At 38.5% G+C, this 17,481-nt stretch overlaps 1 long non-coding RNA gene across 1 annotated transcript; it reads right to left on the bottom strand.

The window, feature by feature from the left end:
- Positions 1 to 8,444: 8,444 nt before the first annotated feature.
- On the bottom strand, positions 8,445 to 9,805 carry LOC112195930. Its single transcript, XR_002934849.2, has 3 exons — positions 9,678 to 9,805; positions 9,348 to 9,484; positions 8,445 to 8,516 (listed from the first exon to the last, which is right to left on the bottom strand). It is a non-coding gene; the product is annotated as an uncharacterized LOC112195930 (long non-coding RNA).
- Positions 9,806 to 17,481: the final 7,676 nt, after the last annotated feature.

Raw genomic sequence — 17,481 nt, 5'->3', positions numbered from 1 at the left:
AGCAACTAGAAAACCTGGTTAAATGGATGAAGGGTATCTTAGAGATTGGAATGCCTCCGAAAAGTGCCTTGTTACATGAGATATGCTACATTTTGTTATACCATTAAAAACACATAATGGCATTTAGATTGCTTCTAATTCTTGTGAGTGTATTCTGTATAAATTACTACTTTGAGGCTTTGTTCTTTGTTGAAGTTGACTATATTTGTTGTCAACTGTATTGCCGAAACGTGGTTACAAGTTTGTCCCTTTCTGGATATACCATATGATTTATAAATGATATCCTTTTCTTTTGTAACTTATTAACAAGGTTTAAGGATTATAACTGTATTGTAGATAAAAATATAGGTCTCCATTTCTTGCAGTGCAGACGGAGCTGTCCTCCATCTTCACTGTGAAGCTTCACAAAAGATCAGAACAACTATGAAAATTGGATAAATGATTTGAATAGTGCAAACTGGTGAGACTGTATTGCACTGGCTGCCTGGCTGGACAACTGCAGTAAATTCAAGCAGGACTCGGGTTTTCTTTCGAGCATATGCTAGGGAAATGAAGAAGATGACTATATTCAAAAGGCATAAGCTGAAGTATGTGTTTATAAGTGTGCTCACAGTTTGTGATAACTGGTGTCTATTTCGAATCATAGTGGTTGAGTCTAGTGAGCTGTGAGCTGTGACCTGTTAATAAGTTATAATTACAACATTATAAAGGTCATGAATTCAATTCTCACTGATATATGTAAGGGTGGGATGGGCTAAGGTTTTTTTTTTTTTTTTTTTAATTTTTTAATTTTTATTTTTTATAAATAGTTCCTTGGTACATTTGTGACTTGTATGTGCACATCTCCTCGCCATTTGCAGCAATGGTTCCTTCAACTTGGAATCCTTGGAGTGGATAAAATATGAGTTTTAGATTGACAAACTATTTACCGCCAAATTAGATTTGTTCTTTAAAGGACCTATAAGATAGAATGATCGAGCATATTCAAACGGCTGGTTCACTGGACTGAACCCCGTCATTAAGATTTACTAGGCGAAGCTAGCACTAGGGCCATGACATGGAATAACCTTTTCTAACTTGGATTATTTGGATGTCTTTCTTTAACTGCTACGATAAAGTATAGAATAAAGGATAAGCTAGGCTACTAAAGACTCAGAGCAAGTGACATTTTGTTCCACTATACATTTCTACTAGTTGTAGAACACTCGAACATTATGATGGATATATCCAATGCTCTAATTACATTTTCTTTCTACCATAAAAATCGAAAATTCTGCCATGCTCCGAGCATGGAGTGCTCGTCCACATCAGCACTAAATCTGTCCGTCCAATTGAGTGCAGCAATCATGGCCGCCCATTTGTGTCAACCGGTTACCTGTCAAGGAAGAGATCTGGGTCCTACGATAAATTTACAAAGGTGAAAAAAAGAGGTGTTTTTGGAGGTATTGGGGTTTAGGGGCCCACCTGGCACAAAATCTCCTTCCATACAAATCATTAGCTGCGCTCTATTCCCTTACACCTGTCCCCCAGACCCCATCGGAGCCATCCACGTCTCCCTTGAAAAATCCAAGACAATGGACCTTATAATTGGGGTTTTGGCACCCATCGATCGCCCAGTGAAGTATGGACGGTTCTGATTTGATACTTTCTTGTACACTTCTATTGCTTTTTTTTTTTCGATGACACGCTTCTGTTGCTTTTAGTTCGGTTTGTGTTCATCGTTTTAATTTCTCTGTATTTTTGTCGTTGAGATATTTCCATGCACGTTGAAAACAAGTCGCAATATTAATCTCGGTTTTGGTTTCAGGGTGTTTTTGGAGGATTTACATCCGGTAAATGACGTTTGATTCCGGCGATATGAGGCAGAGCCTTGTTATTGAGATGAAGAATGATCGCAGCAGAAAGCGAATGAGAGTCCGGCGGCTCAAGTACATGTGTCGAACAAGATCCAGCTGGACGTTAGCGACGGCAACCAGTAACAGTGCACACAGGAAGAAACCTATTGTTTTGGTTACCTGTGTAGAGAGATCATAAACTGGAGAAGCTTGGTAGGAGAAGACAACAGGAGAAAACTACTACACTAATGCAGATTGGGAAGTCCTGAACTGTCGTGAAGAAGGTTTAGATTGGGAGGAGGAGAGGTTGAAGTTGTGGAGCGAGACCAGATTGTAGAAAATAAGGGCGTTGATCTTGAATCAGTTAAGCATCTCCTCGCTCATATTAAGTATGAATTTTTATCAAATTCTTGTATTGAACAACATCAAAAACCCAAATCGATGTTGGTACGAATACCAGACAATTGAATTAAAAGTTCTACTCGAATTCTGAGGTGAACTGATGGTAATACAACTAGGTTCTCCTTAGTTTTATGCCAATTGCGTGGCAAGATGGAATTTTGAATATAAGATTCTGAAATAACCATCCAAAACCCAGATTTGAATATGAAGTTGATTTGAAAGAGGTCGAAGACTAAGCGAATGTTCTGGACTAAGTTTTCAATAGTAAGTTGTTCCTATTTTTGAAATTTAAATTTATTTTTATTTTTCTTCGGGAACTTACAAAATCCCTTCTTCTACATCCCACCTTTCTGTAACGAGGGTTCAATTTGCTAAAGGCGGAATCGTGGGGATTCACGCTACATACGAACTACGAGCGGACTAAGAGCGTCCGTGAGCATCGATTTTTACAAACTAAGAGCGTTCGTAGGCTACGGACTAAGAGCGTTCGTAAGCATAAAAGTTTGACCATATAAACGTTATTGGTTTCAATCCAAATCCAAAAATTTGGAAACTATCAACAAAGATAGTGGTTATAACTCTTTCTCACTAGGCGTACTCAAGAGTAATTGTGATGTCCAGGAAAGGTTTGAACTGAGAGAACGGTTTTAAAAGTGAGCAACGCTCCACCAAAATCTCGCCGTACCTTACTTGGTCACAACCAAATTGGAATTACCAAACAGAGTGAGTAACTACTACTTGTCTAAGCTTGATTATCCTGTTTGGATTAAATTTAGAAACTTTGACGTAATCATTGGCTTTCATTGAAATAAAGTGTCGATTTTGATTCGAACTTTATCCATTCAAGTATGTTTCCCGGAGAGCTAAAATGCCTCGTGGATAGTGCTACTACGCACACCATACTTCAAAATAGGAAGTTATTTCTTGAGATGACGCCTACTCGATCTTCAGTGACTACGATGGCAGGGTCATCTAAATTGATTCATGGTCGAGGACCAGCTCAATTCTTGTTGCCACATGGCACAATCATTAATGTCACTGAAGTTCTCTATGCTCCTAGGGCTAAAAGGACCCTTTTGAGCTTCAAAGATATAAGAGCCAATGGTTTTCATGTGGAAACACATTGTGAGAATGGACAAGAGTTCCTTTGCATCACCTCTAATGACTGTGGACATAAAAGAGTCTTAGAGAAACTTATGTGTCGATCTAGTGGGTTGTATGCAACCACTATTCGAATAATTGAATCCAATCATGTTATGAGAGATGATTTATAGGATTCCGACACATATAAGCTTTGGCATGACCGTTTGGGACATCCAGGTCATGACATGACGATCCGTATATTAAAGACTTCACACGGACATCCATTTTTCAGAACAAAAAGAAGTAAAAATCAGATTTTGGACCCCGAAAGAGAGTCTGCGCCTCATGGCGCCGTTCACCCCCAAAACCGGCCATCCTTGGCCTGCGCCGCCGTCCCCCTGCGGCCTCAGGGTGGCCTTGATGCTACCAATGCTCTTTCAACTCCAAATCCTACTTCTAAAGTCAATCGTGACTTCATGGCTCAACCAAAATCCTCATTGGTTGACTCTAAAGCCCATCATTCGTTCTGCAAAGCCTGCTCTTTAGCAAAATTAGGATCGAGACCATCCTATGCAAAGGACGCTAAAGAAAATATACCATTCTTGCAATGAATTCAAGGTGATATTTGTGGACCTATTCAACCACCTTGCGGACCATTTCGATATTTTATGGTGTTGGTTGATGCATCGACACGCTGGTCACATGTCATGCTATTGTCCACAAGGACAGCTACATTTGCTAAACTCCTAGCCCAAATTATTAAGTTAAGGGCTCACCACCCTGGTCATCCTATTAAGTCTATAAGACTAGACAATGTTGGAGAGTTTACATCAAAAACTTTTGATAAATATTGCATGTCCATTGGGATTGAAGTTGAACATCTTGTTCCTTATGTTCACACCCAAAATGGTCTTGCAGAAGCTACCATTAAACGACTACAAATGGTCGCTAGAGCATTGGTAATGCACACCAATCTCCCTATTTTTGCTTGGGGCTATGCAATATTGCATGCAGCTGTGCTTATTTGTCTGAGGCCTACTGCCACCCAACCCTTTTCTGCGTCCCAGATGGTGACTGGGTATGAGCCTGATGTCTCGCACTTACACATATTTGGGTGTGCAGTTTATGTGCCAATTGCGCCGCCACAGCGCACCAAAATGGGTCCTCAAAGACGATTAGGCATTTATGTTGGATATGATTCTCCAACGATTGTCCGCTACTTAGAACCCTTGACAGGCGATCTCTTTACCTCTAGATTTGAGGATTGTCACTTTGATGAGACAGTCTTCCTGTCGTTAGGGGGAGATAAGAACATAAATGTTCAACAGGAACGACAAGAATTGTCTTGGTCGGTCCCCACTTTGTCTCATCTTGATCCCCGAACCGCATAGTCCGAAATTGAAGTGCGGAGAATTCTCAATCTTTAGAACGAAGCAGAATCGATGCCTGATGCGTTTTCTGATATCGCTAAAGTGACGAGATCACATATACTTACTGCAAACGTGCCTGCAAGGATTGATGTCCCTAAAATTAGAGGACATGACGCCATCTCAAGGGCAACTGAGCATGGCGCCAACGTCCCCTCTCAAAGTGATGGTGACATTGCGGCTAGGCCCACGGCTCCTGCCAGGAAGCGCGGGAGGCCTATAGGTTCGATGGATTCTCGCCCAAGAAAGAAAGCGAGTTTGGCACAAAATAATCCATTAATCATCGATGTAAATAATCCATCTCATGAGGATATTCCAGATTATGGTTATGTCCAAGAGACATCATTGGGGGACGCTCCAATGTCAGAACCAATTCCAGAGAATAGGGAGATCTCCATGAATTACACTAGTGTACATGAGATGATGGATAGAAATTCTATGGCTATTGATGATGCATTTGCATATCATGTTGCAAAAGGAATTATAGAATATGATGATATCGAACCTCGCTCTGTCGAAGAATGTCAACGAAGAGCGGATTGGCCTAAATGGAAATATGCAATCCAGGCTGAATTAGATTCACTAGCGAAGAGACAGGTATTTGGGCCTATAACGCAGACACCCCAAGATGTAAAGCCTGTTGGCCATAAATGGGTCTTTATTAGAAAGCGTAATGGGAAAAATGAGATGGTTAGATATAAAGCCCGCTTCGTGGGGCAATGTTTCTCACAACGCCCTGGAATCGACTACAATGAGACATATTCTCCCGTAATGGACGTTATAACGTTCCGTTACCTTGTCAGTTTGGTAGTTTCCGAAAAACTTGACATGCAGCTTATGGATGTGGTTACAGCATATCTCTATGGGGATCTAGATTCAGAGATATATATGAAGGTTCTAGATGGACTTCAATTACCCAAATCAAGTGGCTCTAAACCACGGAGCGCGTTTTCAATAAGAATAAAAAACTCACTATATGGATTAAAACAATCCTGACGGATGTGGTATAACCATCTAAGTGACTACTTGATTGGGAAGGGATATATTAACAATGAAATATGCCCATGAGTGTTCATTAAAAGAACAAGTTCCGGATTTGCAATCGTAGCAGTTTATGTCGATGACATGAACCTAATTGGAACTCTAGATGAGTTAAAGGAAACTGCTAAATACTTGAAATCTGAATTTGAGATGAAAGATCTTGGGAAAACACGGTTTTGTTTTGGTTTAGAACTCGAGCACCGTAGTGATGAGATTTTATCCATCAGTCTGCATATACTCAGAAAATCCTAAGTCGCTTTAATGAAGATAAAGCAAAGCCTGTGAGTACTCCCATGATTGACCGTAGTCTTGAGCCCGGAAAAGATCCGTTTCGTCCAAAGAATGAGGACGAAGAATTATTAGAGCCCGAAGTGCCCTATTTAAGTGCAATAGGAGCATTATGTACTTAGCTCAATGCACAAGACCGGACATCTCATTCGCAGTGAACTTGTTAGCTCGACATAGCTCTGCGCCAACACGCCGCCATTGGATTGGTGTAAAGACAATCTTTCCATACCTAAGAGGTACAATTGATATGGGCCTATTTTATCCCTACGGGGAGAAGAGGAATGACGGAAGAATGAGATTGGACCCCATTAGGCATGCATGGCGCCGCTGTCCACCATAACACCATAGCCGACCATATTGTCGCCAGCGCCGCCGCCACCACTAAGGGTGGCCGGCCTCACCCACCTCTCTTACATCAAAACGACAATGATGTTTTGATGGGTTTTGCTGATGCAGGGTACCTCTCTGACCCTCATAAAGGTCGCTCCCAAACAGGTTATGTCTTTACCATGGGTAGCACTATGATATCTTGGAGGTCTATAACTTCCTCAAATCATGTAGAGATTATTGCTCTACATGAAGCCGTGCGTGAATGTATATGACTAAGGTCTGTAATTAGACATATTCAAGGAAGTTGTGGTTTGAAGTCTACCACGGATGAACCTACATGCATTTATGAGGATAATGCAGCTTGTATTGAACAAATGAAGTTAGGTTTCATCAAGGGTGACAACACCAAGCACATATCGCCTAAATTCTTTTACAATCAGCAACAACAATCACTTCTAAAGATTGAAGTGAATCAAATCCGATCAGAGGATAATGTAGCGGACTTATTCACTAAGTCGTTACCTAAATCCACCTTTGAGAAACATGTAAAGAGCATCAGATTGAGAAAGTTATCCGAACTCCCACGATTGTAGCAATCAGGGGGAGATATCGACATCAGGGGGAGTTATGATGTTTACATGTTCGTTCTCGAAGAGTGAAGGATGTGTTGTACTCTTTTTCTCCTCCTCGAACTTGTTTTTGTCCCACAGGGTTTTTCAGTCGAGCAAGGTTTTTAACGAGGCAACGGATGAAGGGTCACCACCAAGTTTGAGCGGCACAAGAGGGAGTGTTGAAGGAAATCAGCTTTGTGTGCCTAATCAAACTAGGAGTAGTTCCATGATTGTAATAGGAGATAATGTTCTAGAATTCCTAGTCCTATTCGGGATAGTTTTCCTTGTAGCATTAGAACATGTACTTTTCCAGCTGCAGTATTGGTGCAACTGACCCATCTCCAGAAATGACGTCTGATTTGGCTTGCTTGAAGCCTTGAACCAATTGAAAGGAGATGCATATATGTAACGGTTTGACCACACACTAGGTATAATAATGCGTAAGAAATATTGATTTTTTTTTTTTTAAAGGGGTTTGGAACCCAGCTTAGCTGGGAGGCTCAGCCCCACGTCCGGTTTCATTTATTATATTAATAGAATGATTTTGCAACCGGGGGGGGACGTAAAACCTGAACCCCGTGCTACTGGAAAACACTTACAATAATCCTCGTAGAGAACATCCTGAATAATTGCAGGAGTCTCATCTAACCAAACATCATCAATAGCAAACAAACTAGCAAGGTGCGCAAGTCTAGCAGCAACACCATTTGCTTCACGGTAAATATGACGAATTCTAACTGACTGAAAAACATTAAAATAATCTTTACAATAATCTAAAATCCGACTTACCTTAGAGAAATCCTTCTTCGAACTATTGAGTGCAGCAATCAGAATGGCAGAGTCGCTTTCAATGTCAATTTCAGACCAACCTTGGTGAATACCAAGTAAAAGACCCGCTCTACATGCCTCAGCTTCCATATTTAGGACTGAGTAAGCATGTCGAAAAGGGTCTAGATAGAGCAGCAATACCCATACCAGCGTCGTTCCTGACCACTACACCAATGCCTCCACAACCATTATCCGCTCTAAAAGCCCCATCCACATTGATTTTCAGCCTAGCACTAGGTGGGCATTGCCATTTGGTTAAAGGCCTCTTCTTTTTCTTCACAGCTTTAGGATGATACTAGATAAAATTCCCGCGCGATGCTACGGGTTTGTTTGTTCTTCTCTCTAATTTGTTCATAATAGTCACAATTGTAAGATAAAAACTGTTAATTGAAACTATTTTGATTTTACATATTACACAAAGTGGTGTTTTATAGTAGAAAAATAAAACTACTACTGTACTCTCTCTGCAAGTGAGGATGACTTATAATTTAAAAGAATACATCAATATCTACCAACAGAAGAAGCCAAGCTATGGAGCACAGAGGAGGAGGTATATTTATCCTTGCAGATTTCTTGCCTCTGATCACTATCAGAGGAATCCTATTTCCGCCTAAAAGAGTGATATATCCGCTGGGGGTCCATACATAGTTGTCAATTATCGTCACTGTTGCCTGCAGAAAACGATTAGCATCATTTGCTCTGCCATTCTGATCAATAACATGAATGAGATATTATATCAAAATAGTACAGATAAATAGTAGATTCAGTAATGTAGGATAGTACATCATGGACACAATCAGAAGATATGCAAAGCTATTGAAATCTATGAGGTTAGATACATAATAGTAGAGATAAATAATGGATTGGTAACAAATGGTACAGAAATTATGCTAGTACGGAAATTATGCAGGTTATTGAGAGTTATATGCAGCATATGCTTTGAACTATCAGAGGTAAGCATTGAGAGATACACTGTCCTTTTGTTCAAATCAAATTCAAACAGGGGAGGAGAATAGGGAATGAAAGAATTCAAGCCAATAAAAAAAAAATGTAAGAACCAACTTTTCAGGATTTTTGCTTGCTTATTTTATCTATCTGCCTTCGATTAGGATTTCACTTTGGGTAAAGAAACTACCTTATATATCCAGCCATCTAAATCAAGTGGCTTTGAATCATCCCACCTTTCTACTCGCTAATGCTTTCTCTTCCTAAATTGGGAGACAATTATTTACAAAACCAACGAATGTGCTCCCAATTCACAACCCAAATCATAAAAAGGAAAAGAAATTCCAGCCCCAATATCATTCACCAATTTCTTTTAGGCAACTAAGGGACTTTGAATCGTCCTTCTGTTTTTCACCAGTTTCTTATTTTATTTTTTATTTCTTCTTCTTGTGTTCTTTGAATTTTAAGGGAAAAAGCATACTTCCAGTAGAAGATGAAAAATTTGGGGGAAACAAATAAGAATTTGCAAGAGAAGTGAACTTAGTTATCAGCCTTACATTAGTTGCTTGCATTTGAAGAAGTTGCTTTTAATTATGGAACGTCAGTTCGACTGCTTCTTCCTCATGAAGCTCGATCAGCATATACCTTCAACTTCACTTTTGATGAGGAAAGAGACAAACTGCAACTTCTGTTACTGAACAATTGATGAATACACAGATCACTGAAAAGTTAATGAGATTAGTCATCTAGCAAGTAGCAACAAAGTAACAGAGCCAAAACTAAACAAAAAGTTTGAACCAAAAACCAATTTCAATGATGATCTCATTCACACAGAAGCAACAATGAAAGTTAAATTGAGCATCTACACTAATTGACCGACACCATACCTTGCTAGTATGTAATATTCTGGATGGTGTGAATTTGATTTCAACAGCATTAACTTGCTTGCATGAGTTGTAATGATGGGATCCCCACTGAAGCCAAAACCAGGCTGCAATGTCTATTTCTTATTTTTTTCTTGAAAGAAATTGGTATATGCCTGCGGCACTACATATAAGCAAGAGTGGAACGTGAGGTACAAATAAATCAAAATAAATCAATCTACAACTCATGGACAAAAATATTATTGATCGTACACTCTCTCTGAGGCCAATGGCCCAATATTGGCCTAAATGATTTGTGGATTTAAAATTCACAGTCACAGATTATTCTAACACTAATATTGGCCAGTGGCATGTACATATGGTTATGACAGAATGATTTTGCTTAAAACAAAGAAACACACCCGACCGTTCTATCTCTTGATTATGGCTGAGTTGATAGTCTGGAACAGTCTGAGTATCAAGTTTGAGAAATAATGGAGGTTAACTTGCTACATACTTGATACTTTTCAAGAATGTCATTAGTTTGTTCTGTTATTACTTTATGAGAATGTACCAAACACTCAAATAATTGGCTTTGACTTTGAAGGATCCCTATAACTATAGAGGTGATCAAGTTTCTTCTGTTTCTATGTTGTTTCTTCTATTTTCAGTTTCTATTACTATCTGCACAATAAAATTGAGCTATCTGCAAGTGATTTTCACCTATAGTTCTCATATATCAAAATGATCACATAAACACTCATACATAGCATCACCGATCAAAAGACCCACTATTGAAATAAGTTAATCATCTAACTTAGTTCAATCAACAAAATTACTAATATAACATTACAAAATCTTAGTTAATCCTATGAAATTTCAGCGATGATTAAGGATATTTTTTATGAGATATGACCGAATGGATAAAATGTTTCTAATGAATATCATTATCACAACAAAACCCAAATAAAATTCTGCCATTTAAAGAAAGAAAGGATCAAGGATACACCCAGCCAAGAAAAAAATAGGATGAGAATGAAGAAAAGCCTGAACCTGCACCAAAAACTTGGTATGGTTGTGATCGACGGCTATTGAAGATGAAACCAGCAAACTCTGAACTTTCTCTTCCAATTCCTTTGTCCTTTAAGCAGATCCAGAATAGATTGTCTGTTTCTCATTCGCTCCCTGTCGGTGTGAACTAATCAACAACAGTCTGACTCTGTCTATCCAACTCTTTAATAGCTCATAGGAGACGTAAAGGTGTCAGGGGCAAAGTAGGTAAACCCAAATAGAAATAGAGAAAAATTCAGCTACCGTTCCCAAACTATACTGCCAAAACCAATTTGATACCCAAACTCTCAAAAGTATCAATGTGATACCCAAAGACATATTTTGACATCAATGTGATACTTCCGTCAAAAATTTGTAACGGTTCCGTTTAAAAAGTGACGTGGCAAACATATGCAGACCAAAAACAAAGAAAAAGACCAATGTACCATTTTCTTTTGTTAATTATTTTTTTCTTTCTTTTTCTTTTTCCTTCTTCTTCATCTTCGTCTTATTCTTCTTTGATGATCTGGGAACTTTCCTAGAAAACTGGACATCATCATCATCGGGAGAGTCGATGATGCTTAAGCCTACTTTACTACTACCCCAGCTCCTTTTATGCCTGTGAAGAGGTGGTCTTGGGTAACTAAAGGGGCTGCCTAGATTCGAAAACACCCTGAAATCTAGAGGCGAAGTTGGGCTCCTAACTAAGAATGCAGACATAGAAGTCTCCTACTCTCCTAGACAGTTTCAAGATTAGCGCAAGCTCAAGATCGAAAGAGCCAAAGAGGCATCCGTCGGAGTCAAAAGATACAACGCCTTCTTGCAAGAACTCTCCGACCCAATTCAGTTCCCAAGCATTGACAACCTCCGGAGAAGATTGCTTGAAGGTTTTAGTCCTGGTTTTGAATAGCAAGCAGCAACAAGATCTGAATTAGCCGAAGCCGATGTATCTTTCTTAAACAATTTTATTTCTTAAACAATTTCATACAGAACTGAAGAAGAAGAAAAAGAGTAATATGAGTAGACTACCGGGAAGAAGTTATCATTAGAGAGCATGGAAATGAGGAAGTCTTTTAACAGCCCCATGAAGCTGAAGAAGATTTCGTCCTTACAAAGCTCCCCACGAGTTTGTCCTCAAACACCTGAGCCTCGTCCTGCTTCAGCAGAGCTTCCACCACCGACCTCCTAAGGTACACCAGCTTCAAATTCTCCGGAATCACGGCAGCGTAGCAGCTTTTCGGAACCGGAGGTGGCGCATGCAGAGCGGTGGCTCTCTCTTCAGCTTGCTGCCGCCACTTATCCTCGTCCAAACCGTTGTCGTCGGACTCATCCGACGAATCATCAGAATCATCCTCGAGATTATCAGCGAAATGCGGCCGGAACAAATCGTAGATCTTGATCCAAGCAATGGTTTTCCTGCCGAACAAAGAATGAAGCCCTTGATGCAACCTTGACCAACTCCAACAATCAAGAAAAGATTCTTTCGGTGATGGCCATTGTGGGATTGGGAGGCCTAGGTAAAACAACTTTGCCTCGCTCAGTTACCAAGCAACTGAAAGAAGGTGAAATGGAAAAGTACTTTGATATAACATTCTGGGTGTATGTATCTAATTCTTTTGATGTCAATTCAATTTTACGTCGAATGCTGGAATCATATGACGACGCGACTGGAGCAAATCTTTCAAGTCAGGAAGCATTGATTGGAAGGCTCCAGCTGAAGTTGAAAGAGAAAAGATATTTTCTTGTACTTGATGACGTTTGGAATAAGGATGCTAATAATTGGGATGATTTGAAGCATTGTCTGTTGCAACTATGTGCTGCCAAAGGAAGCTCTGTGATTGTCACCATCCGTAGTGCCAAGGTTGCATCAATCATGGAAACACTTGGTAGGTGCGATCTAGAGACTTTATCGGATGATGAATGTTGGTCCATATTGAAGGATAGAGCGTTTGCAGATCCTATATAATGCTCCAATAGCTTCAGAACTAGAGAGACTCGGACGGAACATTGCCAAAAAGTGCGCTGGGCTTCCATTGGCAGCAAAGGTACGGTATCTTCACCTTATTAATTATTTAATGTGTAGATGAACAATTTGATAGGGATAGATTTAGTTGTGCTAAAATTTGAAAATCATACAACTGTAGGTTTTGGGAAGCTTGATGCGTTCTAAGAATAGTAGCAACGAATGGTCGTCAATCTGGAAAGTAAAATATGGCAGTTATCATCAAACAGAGGGGATAACAGGACCATGCTGGTTCTGAGGTTGAGTTTTGACAATTTGAAATCACCATTGAAACAATGTTTTGCATATTGCTCCATGCTCGAGAGAGGTTCCTCAATTGAAAGAGATAACTTGATCCAACTATGGATGGCTCAAGGTTTTCTCCATCATTCTCATGATCACCAAAGCAAGCAAGGGATTGAAACAGAGGATATAGGCAATAAGTATTTTGATACTCTACTGGAGAACTCTTTGTTTCAAGATGCTACAAAGGATGAGGATGGTGTTATCACCCGATGCAAGATGCATGATGTTGTGCATGATGTTACAATAGAAGTATCCAAGTGTGAGAGCTTTACACCAGACTTCAATCATGAGATGGATGCTCATGAGATTCGACATGTTGCATGGATTCCTACTCCAATACTAGAAAGGTTACCAGGAACAAGTATTTCAAAACTGCGCTCACTCTTTTCAAATGTCCAGGTCTCTAATACCATTTTCCCAAAGTTTAAAGCTTTACGTGTTGAGTACCACTTCAATTTATGCCGCAAAATAGAATGTAACATCAGTTACCTTTTGGTAGTTTCAACTATTCTCTGTTTTGCCAATCTTTGCAATCATCTGCTTCCAAGTAGCACTTTGCGGTACAATATTGATTCACCTTTTGATACCATTCATTTATCTAAGGTAAAACCTTGAATAAGTTTTTCCTGTGCAAACTATTTCTTGTATGTCGACTTACTGCTTTCTTCTATGTTCGTTTGCATAAATTTTTTTATCATTGTTCTAGTCGGTTTGGGGAATCACATGATTATTATTATTATTTTTTTTACCTAATGTCCGCTCTGACTCCTCTCCTTTATTACTTAGATTGTCCCAAAGATCAAGGAATTGGAGCATCCAAAATGATCTCAGGTGGCTGCTGTTTGGTTTGGTTCTTGCGAAGGCTGGTAACTTTGCGCTATATTGAGAACAAACTCCATCTGCATCTTGGATAAGCCATTTAGTCAAGCATGCATGGTTTCTAGAATACTGCAAGTGAATGGTCAGAAAAAGAAAAAAAAGGATCTCAGAATTGCCAGGAGCATAGGAAAGTAAAATGTCAGTTTTGAAGATGAGTTTTGAAAATTTGAAATCGCCATGTTTTTCATATTGCTCAGTGTTCATAAAAGTTAATAGACAAGGCTAACTGGATCCAACTCTGGATTAATTGGCAGAAAGATTACTTGACAAAACTAATCAAGAGATGGAGGATACATGCAGTGGTTATTTTGATAGTGTATTAGAATACTGTGTCTAAACGTGAGAGCTTGAGGCGGTATACAACTAAGCTTCAACATGTTTCAGGGATTCCTACTTCAACACTTGAAATCAAGCGAGAAACAAGTGTTGGGAGATTTTGCACTATTGTCGAATGACAATGTCCCAGAAGATAGCATTTTCAAGGTTTGTGTGGCTTACAGTTATATGGGGCTGATATTGATGAGTTGTTGATTTCTATTGGCAAGTTGATGGATAGAATTTTCAAGACAAAAATCACAGCTCTCCCCAAGTCTTTTGGCAAGTTCTGTAACCCGCAGATATTGAGAATGTACATACAGTACTGATAAGAGCACAAAGTGTGACATTTTTAATATGTATTTTCCCTAATTTTGCTAAGTTATTCTCTTAAAATTAATAATTATAACACAGTTTATGTTTTTAGGTACTTCAAGGACTGAAATGGAGAAAACAAGCGAAAAAGAGCAGAAATGAGCGTAAATTAAGGACAAGTCGTTTTAGAAACTTTCCTCTTTCATTTTAGGAAATATTTCCTATTTTGTTTTAGGAAACTTTCTTCATTTGAACTTTTCTATTTCTGATTTTTCTATTTTAATAAGAGTCCATCACATTAAAAACTCTTGAGTGATGAAATCAAGAAAAATTGAAGGATTAATCAGGAAGAATTCGAGGAGATAAAATGGATTGTTTTTAATCAATATTTATTCTTGATTAACTTATTTACTATTGATTATAACACTAATTAAATTCTGATTTTTCTTGATTGTAGGAGTTCATTATGTGCACAATTGGAAGAAGATATTAGTGCAAATCAAAGGAGAAGAATAAGGGATGTATCTGGTCACTATTCAAGGAATATACAATGAGTCATTAAGGGGAAAAGAGATCAAAAAAATCAAGACTTTGTCATGAGAAAATCAAGCAAATTTGGAGGAGAAATCACCTCAAGATGATTGGCCATGATTGCATCACAAGAGATGAGAATTCCACTATAAATAGCAGTCATTCTCTACTCCAAAATCATCACTTCGTCATACAAAATTCAGTTCATTAGCTTAGCTCTCTTCTCTCCAAAACCCTCTCCAAATATTCAGAAAAAGCCTCTTGTCGTGAAGAGCTTTAGGACTTCTCCAAGGCTGTTCGTGTTCTTGAAGGCCAAGCCTTGTGTTCTCTTGATGTTCTCCAAGCTTCCTTGAAGATCAAAAAGTATAATCCATGGCCCTTATTTCTGTTTTCGTACTCTTTAGTATTGAATTTCAGATTTCGTTTATGAGCTTTATTATTGGAATTGGATTTTTGTTGAGAATGAGTTTATGTTAGTAATTTTCAGATTTGTTTCTTTATGTTCTTGAGTTGTTTATGATATCTTTATAATCTGATTTTGTGCCATCCTTTATATCTTTAAGCATATGATTTTGGTGCCAAATTTGTGTTCTGATTCACCTAATCGTTTTGCGGCATAAATTGAAGTGGTAAAGGCTATGTACAATGGTCGAAATTATATGCTACATGATTGTGTGTTTGTAACTTCTTATGGATGCATACATGTTTGAATTCAGAATTCTAATTGCACTTAATGATTCATATTTAATGTTGACGGATGCTCTTCAGTATTAACGTGATGTTTTATATGAAATATTTTGAGTTACGGACTTTTCCTAACTTAGGAGATTCAAAAGAAGAATTAAAGTGGTACTCGATCTCTTCAGACTTGTACTTCGAATTCATTTTTGATATTAGTGTTGGCACGATTTTAGGTTGTTTAGATTGAGATAATTCATTGCACGTTGATATGGTTTGGAAATTCTGATTTGAGTGTGAAGAAGTCAATCACATGTATATATTTATCTTTTTGTTTTATTTCGTAGGAACTTAGAAACCAAAAGTTGAATCCCCCCTTTTTATTGTTGTTTCTTGTGTAAATTTGTAGATAAATACTTGTTTTATTAATTACTAATTTAAATTGACCTTTTTGTTTAGGTGTACCCTACAATCCCTGGACTGAACGATCCCTGCTTATCCTATACTGACAACTACATTTTGCAGGGTTAAATTGTGAGGCTATTTCAGCCGCATCAATTTTTATCAAAAATCTAAAGAAGTTCCCAATGGAAGTGCAAAGATTAATCAACTTGAGACATCTTTAGTTTTTGATAAAGATATATAGTGGAAGTTCCAGCTGCAGTATTGGTGCAACTGACTTATCTCTAGAATTGACTGATTTGGCTTGCTTGAACCGATTGAAAGGAGATGCATAATCTAGAACATACATGTAATGGGGTCACTATTTGACCACACCAAGTATATGACACCTCGATCAAAGCATTCCATCATCTTTTCCCTACTTCTGCCTCGGATGTATTCATTTCCCTCTTACATAGGCTATCAGTTAGATCATTTGAGATAATTCTTTTTTGGTGTATTCAGAGCTAATTTAATGGTTCTAGACTTCAAAATTTCAAAACTTCAGAGTAATATAGGACACTCCAATTACTTACAGCTAAATTATTTAATCATCAAGCACACGTAACCTCTAAATTTGGTTTATGCAATCACCAAAATTGCCTTATATAAAATATTGAACCATTTCGGACACCTGAAGCCCCAAGTTTGAGGAATATGGACATTGGAACTCTTCAAAATCTGAGAAAAAAATGGCGGCTTTATTCTAGCATATTTGATTCTCCAAGTCAAGAATAACTGCTACTCGGTCCCTTTCTTACCTAGCCAAAAAAATTTATTAATCATTGCGTAATGAAGAAGAGCAGTTGTTAACTTGGGAATACAATTGGAAATAGGTATCTAAGCTACCCAAGTCTTGTAAGGGTGGGTTCACTTGGTTCTTTGCCTATGCTGCAAGTCTAATATGTTCTATACAGACAGACGTGAAGAATTCTACATAGGTAGTGAGTAGTGATAACTCAAATTTTTTATAAAGCTATCCCCAATAGAATAGTGTATTGTTCTTTCATAAAGCTATAGCTGACATGGAGTGAAGGCAAAGTGATACCAAGCCAACCATACGCAGCATCTATTCTCAACAGTCCAGCTATAGCTTTTACAAGAAAAACACTTGGAACACACTAAGCCTGCCTGATCGACCCTTGAGATTGAGAGTGATTTTGAAAACCCCAGAAATATGTTTATCCTTGAATCCGCTGCCGGCGAAGTAGTGAGTAAGGTGACTGCACTCGCTACTGATCAATTGAGACTCGATATCGTCTTGGGGTTCCGCAAAGAGATACATAAGCTCAAAGAAACCTCTACCCTGAT

Source organism: Rosa chinensis, chromosome 4 (assembly GCF_002994745.2).
Source record: "Rosa chinensis cultivar Old Blush chromosome 4, RchiOBHm-V2, whole genome shotgun sequence".
Lineage (NCBI taxonomy): Eukaryota > Viridiplantae > Streptophyta > Magnoliopsida > Rosales > Rosaceae > Rosa > Rosa chinensis.
This window is presented reverse-complemented; position numbering and strand designations above follow the sequence as displayed.